Below are 10,572 nucleotides of genomic sequence, written 5' to 3' on the forward strand. Positions count from 1 at the left end.
GCTTGCAACAGGCTCTTTTCTGGACATGAGTCTTGAACCTTGATTTCCTGGAGACTGGTTCTCCATAAAGGAGAACTTTATCCTGTGAGTCTTCAGGTTTAGTAGTGAAAATGAAGCATTGATATCTGTATTTCCAAGTAAGTGCCCACCATAACATCAGAGGCTTTAGTCCATGGCAAACTGCTCATCCTCCTGAGTGCCATAGGGCTGCTCTTGAGTTGGAATCCCCATGCATGTTTCTAGAAAGCACTGCCATCACAAGACCATCCTCCTCTTCTGAAGATTCACAAAACTAAACCAAACTTTTCCCAGGGCTATCATTTATTTAGGCATTTTGAAATGTACAAAACAGAAAAAAATCCAGATAGCAAATCAAATCTCAATTTATTCAGATAGAAAACCCATCCTTCTCTTCTCCTTTCCTGCACCCTCTGAATGTTTTTGGGGACAGAAGAAACTAAAAGAATGGGAAGAAGCAGTAAAGGGGTAAGACACAGGAAAATGCCATCTAGGAAAGGAAATCAGCTTCTTGTTGTAGGAAATTTGCAGCAAAAAAGTACCATTATTTATTAAGACTGTTTTGTGTTTTCTGTTAGAAGACCTCATAGCTTCTTTGCCAGGCATCAACTGCATGCTTTTGAAATTATGGGTATCGGGACTCTGCCTCAAGAAGACTCATGTATATATTTATTTTTGAAGGGCATTATTTTGCTGGAAGGTCGTAGGCAGGGGACATTATGTGGGAAATGATGCAAGTGGCTCGGGACAGAAAAACCAGAGAACACAAACTACCCTGAACAGGGGAATAAAAATCCCTTGGGGTGTGAAGTGGAGGTTCTAAAATAGTTCTAAGGGGAAAGATGAAGCTGGGATGAGGTCATGTTGAGTGTGATGAGAAGAAAGGATTACACCTGATTGGACAGAAGGGTCTGAGTTACCATCTCTCTACTGGGGAGTGTGGGAAGGGGCAGAGTAGACTAAATCCATCCATGTATATTTGTACTTAGGTGATGTATTGAGGTGTGCCTCAGGAAAGCTTCTTGGTATTGAATGCGGTTTCCATAGCGGGCAGCACACAAGACATGAAGACATGTCCTCAATCAGGAGAATCAGAAATGGTGATTGAGCAAAAAAATCTGTAGCGAAAGGGCTGGTTCAACAGCACCACTCAGCCAGGCAGCTCTGCACAAAAGTTCATAGTTGTCTAGAATTGTCAACTCCTGACTCCTTCTCTTTCTGTAGAAGACAGAAACAGAATGAAAACGTGAAGTCTAGGTTGAAAATGCTGCATGGGAGCCTCTTGTCTTGGGTAGAGAGGAGGTAAAAGGATACAGCCCAGCTGCTTGGCTAAGAAATAACATCTGGAAAGGGCAAAGAGATCTGTGAAACCACTTGCAGCCTAAGCCTGAGCCAGATGGGTAGACCTCTCTAATCTGGGATATTTGAGGACTTTGATTTTGCCATTACTGATTCACTCTAATATTTGGTAGCCAAACCAGTTTTGACTGAGTAGAAGCTAGTAATTTTGTGCAGCCTAGTTCAACTCGTAATGAGTATTTTCATGAAATGACTTCTCTGGCTGCCAAAATACTGCCCTTTGTTAACAAGGTCTAAAGCAATAGTGAGGTTTGTAGTTTATTTTGTAAACCTATGTTTATATTTGCTCTCCTGAGAGGAACTTGTTTTGACATATTGAATTAGTAGTAAGAATCCAGAATAAAGGCTCACAGGTCTGAAGGATATATCTGATATTTAAACGCAACAAGTAAATATTTGCTTTTGGAAATTTGCTAAGGTCTATTGTTTTAGATAACACTTTGGTTTATACACTTTCATCTGTTGGGCTATAGCCTTAATCCCAGGAAGTCCTGGGCAGACTTAAAATTTCTACCTCCCTATGTATAATGACTGATTTCTGCTTAACTGCAATGAATTTTACTTCTGTGGTTTCACAAATGTCTCTCACAAGCATCATATAACTACTTGTCTATAGCATACATAAATGCCACTGCACCTTGCTGATACTTAGTCATTCCTGCAATCGTGCATAGCAGGTACTTAACCTCATGTGTGAAAGGAAGAAAAGTAATAAAACTTCAGGAACAATTCTCAGAAAGGATATGGTAAATTTGTCTCTTGTATCATTCTAATGCCCCTACAGTGTCATTTTTATTTAAGAAAGGGATTTGTTTGCTTTGTGGGTTTTTTGACTAAACAAGGCTCAAGTTGCTGAGATGCAATAAATCCCAAACATAAACAATCACGTTTATGGAGTTGCTTTTCAAACCAGGACCACATCTTTAGGGAAATCTGTTGAAATTCGTATTTACCCAATCCATTTGGCAGCGCTGGCATGCCTTGTGGTGGCTTTCATTGGAGATTGTTGTGAAATGTTTGCTTCATTTTTTTCCTCCTTTCCATACATTCCTTCTCAACCCCCGCTACCCCACCCCAACCTCACAACAAAGTGATGAACCTCATCTCCACCACAAGTGCTCTGGAATAGAAAGAAAGGACATATTTTTCTTTGTGAGGAGAGAAGGTTGGTGATGGGTTTTGGATCTGATTTTTGCAAGCACATACAAATGCAGTTGGTTTCCAGGGCTTTTTGTATCTATGAAGTTAAAAGAGTTGCTTATGTTGAGTTAAATTAAACACATACTTTGGTTTGGTTTACAGAATTGAAACTATGCTATCAGATTTTTGGATGTTTGCTTTGTTTCAATAATTAATTTAATTTAAAATGACAGAAAACTACTTTTAATGTGTCGTTAGGCAAAAAGTCATTAGAATTGATAATCTATAGCAGGTATTCAAGTCTCAGATAATTTCCAGCTTGAAACTCATTCTGCAGCATTTTAATCACTGTGTCCCCTGTGTGCGTTCCGGCAATTCTAATAATCATATTGGGGTTGCTGCTGTGTCAGAAAGACTTTCAGAGTGATCACAGGTGATGCCACATGGACAGAGCTCTGCTGATATGCTCTGTGGGTCATTGACGTAGCAGCTGGCAAATGTATTTATTTACCAAGAAGAGAATAGGCTTGGGAACTAATAACTCAGTAACCTTACATTTAACAGATACTCTACCATTCTGCTATTTTCAAGATATATTTTTCCTGGACAGCCAGGGAGAAACGTGGTAAGACAAACAGTCTTGTTCTATTGGGTAACTACAGAGGAGTTTAAAACAGGGAGTGCCTCTAAACTGCATGTAAACTGAACGTGCCAGGCTGTAAATCGGAGAGGATACCATCTGAGAGTATGGCACAGGTGAGAGCTACAGCAGTTTCTTACGGATCAGCCAGGCTGCATTTCTTCCTTATTAGCCTGTAATGCAATGGTATGAATAGATGCACTGACACTGCTGCAGTCAGTATCACCTACATGCACTTCTTGCACACAGGAAAAAACCTGTGCATATGTCTTGCTATCTTTACCCTATCAAGCCTTACTGTTACAGAAGGCAACACTCTCCCTGTGGCTTTTTTTTTCCTTTTTTTTTTTTTTTTTCCTGTAAATCTGAGTGGTACACTGAGACTCAGTGAGAAGTAATGGTTTCCTGCAACGACCAGCATTCATGCTAATGTAGGAGCCGCAGGGATACAAAATGTTGAAGTATCTTCCCAGTGTCTGCTACCCCAACATATTCAAAGAAAAGAGTATATGATATATTCATGAAGAACAGCATATCACCTCTACGTGTGCTTCCTGCATGAAATAAATCTCCATTCTCTTCTTTATCCTAGTAGCCAGTCTGTTCCCAATTTATACATACTGCAAAAGTTTATGTTTCCAGTGGAAAAACTGCCACCATGTGAAGCCCTGAAAAAGCCTTTTTTAAAAAAAAAAAACTTACAATTTCTTCCTCTGTGCATAAGGACAGTGAGTTCAGTCTCTGCTGGAAGTAATTCTAATGCATATTAAACCTACATTGGACTTATCACAGCAACATTGTGCAGGTAGTTCACAGATGAAAATGGGTAGTGCCTTGCCTCCAGCTGCAGCCAAATGTGTGGTTTGGCATACCTGGGAAACAAGGAACAGTCATGAGAAACATCTTTCTGACCACTGTATGACTCTTTCTAGTTAAATACATGTCCATAAATTGGTACAGGGTGGGATACTTTGGCTTAATAATTTCTCTTTTCATCACAGTATTCAATCTGTGGATAAATCTTGGATTTGTACAGGGACGTAGTGATGTTCATGGTTTTAGTTTTTGTTCCTCTTAATGTTCAGTTTGCTTTTTTGACTGCTACCAAGCATTAGGCTGATTTATTTATGGAAGTATTTATCATAACCTCAGAATTTTGCTCTCGAGTGGTAATGGTCAGCTTGGAAACCAACAACTGACATTTATAATCAGGATAATTTTTTTTCCAAGTGGGGATGACTTTGTGTTTGTTTGCACTGTATGTATGTATGACTTTGTGTGTGTTGCACCTGTGTAATAGTATCCAGTTGTTTGGTCTCATGAGGTCCTCTTGAAATTGTTGAGGATTGGCCTTTTCAACCATCCTGAATAAATGTCAGTAAGCTTTATCACCACATTACTTTTTCCAGGTAACTCTGAATTCATTCAACAGTGGAAGTTCCAGGGCAGACCCTTGCAGAGCACCACTTGTCACCTCCCTCTGCTACATAACATTACTATTTGCCTCTGATGTTGTGGTCACTAAGTTTCCCTGGAGTCCTTGGTAGACAGCCTTGCTGAAAGTGTTAGAAAATCAGAGACATTATCTATCAGTTGACATCCTCATCCACACACTTGCTCGTCCATCCAGAGGACTCAAAGAGGTTTGTAGAGGAAGACTTGTCTTCACAAAACTGCTGATGCTCCAAGTCTGCCTCTTTCTTCCTATGTTCAGCTAATGTGCTCACATCCTTCTTGATCCCAGCTCTTTGGCTCCCAGCACCAGAGCATACTGCCTTACGCTTTGAATTACTGAATATAGTGATCTGTTTTGACTACTTCCATCATCTGAGTGGCTCAAGGTCAGGTCAGATTCTTCCAGACTGACAGTTCTCTTTACAGCACAGCTTGCAGTCAACAATTCTGTAGCTGCCTGCAGGCTTACTTAACTGCGATAATCCTCTCAATGATTGAGCAAATAATCCTCCACAAGATACTAACTGGTGTTCATCAAAGTTTGTTCCCTTTGCTTGCTTTTTAAGAAGCTTGCTTTTCTTTGTAAGGAAAAATAAGTTTAGCCTGGCGTAGCCTTTGATATGCTTATGTTGTGTTTTCCTCCAGTTTCTGTTTCATTCTGTCTTTCATTAGGCTGTCTTTCCTGATTTGCTTTAAAACTTTAAATGTCATTGAAGTTTGGATAATGTATGTCTCTTGTCTAGTTCACTTTATTTCTCTGGTCTTTGAATATGGATATTATATTCCTGTTAGCCAGTAATATTTTACCTCCACTGATTGGAGAGATTTATGGCAAATATTTGTTACCAAAGCTGAAATTTCATAGAGGAGAAGCTTAAAAATTTTGAGATGGAGTTGCTTTAGCTGAATATATATTAAACCTTTAGTTTTGTTTCCACTTTATTTGAAGTTATTTTCATTTTCATATCCTTCCTAGCATCTTACTTGTCTCCTGTTTTAACATCTCCCTTAAAGAATATGTCTGATTTCAATAAGTTTCATTTCTTATCTATCTGTCCTTGTGGTGGTGGAGCCGTTCTGAATTATGCAGCTGAAGATAGCCAATTGTTTTAATCACTCTCATCTTAATTCCAAAAGATTTCACATCACCATTGTGCTTTTTGCCTCCTAAAATACTGCTTCTTCAGGCTTCCTTTCTCTTTCTTTCCAGCTTCTCTTACTATAACTATTGAAATGTAATTAATTATTTTGCACATTCACATACATGATTGGATGTACACTGTCTCCTGTCTAGTCATCTAATATGCATTAATTTGATCCAGTAATAGTTTCCTATTTGGTCATGCCTCAGGCTAATTTATAGTTCAGCTTTGAGTAATACTTTTAGTCAGTCTTCAGAGAATGTAAATATTTCTCTTCAGTGTAACTCTATAAGTAGTTCTGGGGAATGGTGTTATTACATAGAAAATGCATGGTTGTGCACTTTCACAACAGAATCACAGAATCACAGAATGGCCTGGGTTGGAAGGGACCTCAAGGATCACGAATCTCCAACCCTCCTGCCAGGCAGGGCCACCAACCTCCCCATTTACTAGACCAGACTGCCCAGGGCCCAATCCAACCTGGCCTTGAACACCTCCAGGGACGGGGCATCCACAGCTTCTCTGGGCAGCCCGTTCCAGCACCTCACCACTCTCCTGGTAAAGAACTTCCCCCTAACATCCAACCTACATTTCCCTCTTTCAACTTAAAACCGTTCCCCCTTGTTCTGCTGCTATCTACCCTTTCAAAGAGTTTACTCCCTTCTTGTTTATAGGCTCCCTTCAGGTACTGAAAGGCTGCAATGAGGTCACCCCTTTCCTTTAAGATGACTCAGATTTTACATGAGTTTTAAAGGAGATGAGTGAAAATCTATCGTTGTTCTTCTCATCTGGTAGGATCAAACTTAATGGAAATTCTGTGTGTGCTTTGCTGGGAGTGTTACCTGGTGCTGCAAGAGCAGAAAACAGCACCTTTCTTGAGCTGCCTGCTGTTTCTGCTGCTGTTAAACAATGGAGAGAACTTCAGGTTGCTATGGGAATGCTCCTTCTGTCCCTTGGGCAAAACAGAAGCAGCCCAGGGACTCAGCATGCTGTCTGCCATTATTGTGAGGTCTCAACTGAAGCCTCCATTTTCTACAGCACAATAATTTCTGTGATGAAACGAGCCAGGGCAGGTTGCAGCCCTTTCTTGCAGCTGTACATAAACAAAGCACAGCTGTTGCTGACTGCTGCAGAGAGCCATGGTCACAGTGCAGTGCAAATATCGCAGCATTGTATGATTTTCTCTGAGATAAGCACTCCCAGGGCCTGGGATAAGATTGCTGTACTTCCTCTTATTCAGGGCTTACAAGAAACTTTTGTTGGTTTCAACCACAGAATAGAGGATCTACTGAGCTATATGTGGGTGCTTTTATTTGCTTTCTTTACAGTAAACTGGGCTTTCTGTCCAAGCAGGAGCATGCAGTAGGGTTAAATACCTCAGTGCCACATGACCCCCACATATCTACAGTGGTATCTGGACCTCACAAAAAGGCAAAGAAAGAGCTCCTGTTGACGTTGGCATGATCCAGGATTCACCCTCAAGGACTACCCTGCAAAGGTCTTTGGGAGTTGCACACCTTCTCCTCATGCACACACAATACTTTCTTTTCAAGATTCTGTAGATTCTTCCTTAATTCAGTGTTGTTCTAAATCATGGCTGTGTATGGAGCCACTAGAAATAATAGCATAACATCTGTTCTCTCAGCAACCAATACATGAAAATTTGTGTATATTAATAAATTTCTAGTCATAATAATCTCTGAAGTATTTCAGCATATTCCTCCAGATGAGATCATTTGGGACACTGTATAAAATATTATATTGCCTTCTAGATCCAGCACAAATGTTGCATTTATTACAATTAAAATAGAATTATTAGGATAATCCAAGAATTTGACTTAATTTCTCTCCATCACACGAACTTAAAAAAAATAATTACTTTTATTTTCCCTGCTGGATTATATAAACCTACACATGACATCAAACAAGACACTGATTTGACATCTTTTACCCCAGGATAATTTAAGATAAGAGGGAAAAATATCTGATGCAAGCAACAGCCTAACTGATACAATGTTTAGATTCAGGCAAGAAAAGATCAAGTGGAGAACAGAAGGCGGAGAAAAATGTCTGGCAGCTAGTGTTAATTTAATAGATTCAGGGGGCTATTCCAAATTAAATAAGCCAGAGTCAATGTTTTCAAACTTCTTCATCAGTGGGAAGTTCAGTTTTGCTCAGGGGCGATCTAATGACTTTCAAACAGGAAGTTTTAAACCCTCCAGCTGCTTTTGCATAATAGTGAAAGTGTCTGTTCTCTTGCAGCATGAAGCTGAGGGCCAGAACCCATTCTTTATGCGTGCTTTATAGATTTCTGCCAAACCTCCAGAGTTAAAACTCACAGGCATCCCTGCTAGAGATATGACAATCTCATCCCATGGCATTTCTCAGGTAATTAATGCTCTGTTGATAGTCCTCAGTTCCACTTTGGGCTACTGGCTCTCCTATTCCATCGTTAATTCTCCAAGCAGTGCCACTGACCTGAGCTGTTACTACTTAATTATTCACGTGTCAGCTAATTTTCTGATATACTTAAATATAATAGTGTGCTGATGCAAAAACTATGTAAAAATCGAGTATTAAGAGGTATTAGTATTGCAAGACCAAGTACGTGCAGCTTAAGGAATGCCAAAATAACATTCTGAGTATCTTGGCACAGCACATGTATTACAATATCTTCTCCAACAAAAAGAAACATCCTACACTGAGAAGTGAGCTGCACTGAAGCATCATTAAAGCTGAAGAATGGGTGAAGATTTCTAGAAGGAGCCTCACTTATGTGCTGCTCTGAGATACATAGCAAACAAACCAGGGAAGAGTTCTTGTGAAGTAGGGCAGATAACCTGTCCTAACTTGACCTTCCTCTTCCCTGTTGAGGCTCATACCTTTCCTACTGTCTTGTGCAAACACTGCTTTCCCCAGGCCATGCCAGGATCAGTGCGGTGTTGGTGGACCACTGGGGACTCTCACGTGGCTCTCAGCTCTTGCCTTCTTGGGTCAGAAGCCCAGTCCATAGGCCAGCCCAGACAAAGCCCTGTTGAAGGCTGCAGAGTCTCAGCTTCACCCAGGGCACGTGTGAAATCTGGGCACAAGCTGGAGTGCTGAGCAGCTTGTACCTATGCAGCAAGCCTCTGCTGGGTAAATTACCCTAGTTTAGGCAAGTTTTTGTAGGAACTGCGAAGAACTTCTGGATGGCTAAAATTGATACCCTCTTCCTTGGGCCTAGCTCATATCTGGCTCTGGTCCTAGACACATTTTAAGAGGAATTCCCAGATTTCAAGTGATTTCTGCTCTCCAGGCTTCCCTCTTAAAAACATTTAACTGCTTCTGCTGAAAAAATACAAACAGATTTTCTTAAAGATACATCCCACGGAGGACTTCATGGGATGAAACCTGACAGGGAAAGCTGAAATGGGAAGTGCAAGGGTTAAGTTGCATAAGCATGTATCCTTTTTTAGATGAAGGTCAGTAAGGTAATTAAGCACAAGGTGTGCTAATAGTCATGTCTGATGTCTTCTGCAAAGAATTGAAGCTGACAATATCAGGATTGCTGTATAAACAGTAGTGATGCTTTCTTTCCATTCGCATAACAGCTTTTCTAACACTTCATTAATTCATTAAAACCAGATAACAAATCTTGAATAAAATAATGGCAATGATCCCAGAATAATTAACCACAGATGGTGAAGTCTGTTTAGTTTAAAAACATACATACACAAAACAGGGTACCATTTATCACGACTGTTGCTGTCATCTCTGAAAGCACATGTTGATTAATTAATGATTTTTTGGCCCAATGAATAGTTATATGCCCCTGCTATAATTAGTGTTTGCTTTCAGCAGCTGTTGAAAGTTGTTGTTTTGTGATACTGAATAAATTATTTTAGATACAGGAAAGATTAACTGCGAACCATCTGTTTTGGGATACATTAAGTTCTCATTTAAAGATGATGTCTGAATAATCACTTTCTCATTTTTAACTTTCAAAAGCAAAACTAAGTTTTTAAAACACTAGAGGTTCACATTAATGTTTCATTCAATGGTGCTTCTCTGCAAAAACAAAACAAAACAAAAATTCTTTCACTGATTCTTTTCAAAACTTTCAAACTTCCCTAAGCCCTGTGCACTTCTCTAGACCATGGAATGTGATATAATTACACATAGAAGAATTGTGAGAGGCAGATAAATAAACCTTTTGAAATATCCTTATAGTCTTATTACTTTTAAGTAAATTTGGTGAAATATTTATAAAAATGCAATGCAATGTTTTATATGCCAGATAACTCCCTTGGTTTGAAGGTGGGATTACCCTCAGGCTTTCCTTCTCATCTGGGTTCATTCTGCACCAGATGACAATGGGAATCTGCCCAATGCTGCAGGAGCGGCACATGGTCTGAAGCCTTCTAAAAGCCATTCTGTGTGAATATTAAAGCTGGGAGATCTTTATGTAGCATGCATGGCCTTTGCACAGCATGACTGAATGTACTTCAACACCTCCAGGGACAGTGATTCCACCCCCTCCCTGGGCAGCCTCTTCCAATGCCTCACCACTCTTCTAAAGAAGAAATGATTCCTAACATCCAACCTGAACCTTCCCTGGTAGAACTTGAGGCCATTCCCCCTAGTCCTATAACTAGTTCTGTGGGAGAAGAGGCCAAACAACCTCCTTTCAGGAAGTTGTAGAGAGCGATAAGGTCACCCCTGAGCCTCCTCTTCTCCAGACTAAATAAGCTTCAGCCCAGCTCCCTCAGCCACCCCTCCTAAGACCTGTGCTTCAGAACCCTCACCAGCTTCTTTCTCTGGACATGCTCCAAGGCCTCA

At 40.2% G+C, this 10,572-nt stretch overlaps 1 long non-coding RNA gene across 1 annotated transcript; it reads right to left on the reverse strand.

The window, feature by feature from the left end:
* Window positions 1–484: 484 nt before the first annotated feature.
* Window positions 485–6,674, reverse strand: LOC121108445. The gene is made up of 3 exons (XR_005842959.1): window positions 6,597–6,674; window positions 3,860–4,029; window positions 485–1,236 (listed from the first exon to the last, which is right to left on the reverse strand). It is a non-coding gene; the product is annotated as an uncharacterized LOC121108445 (long non-coding RNA).
* Between the last annotated feature and the right edge of the window lie 3,898 nt (window positions 6,675–10,572).

This window comes from Gallus gallus, chromosome Z, assembly GCF_016699485.2.
Source record: "Gallus gallus isolate bGalGal1 chromosome Z, bGalGal1.mat.broiler.GRCg7b, whole genome shotgun sequence".
Lineage (NCBI taxonomy): Eukaryota > Metazoa > Chordata > Aves > Galliformes > Phasianidae > Gallus > Gallus gallus.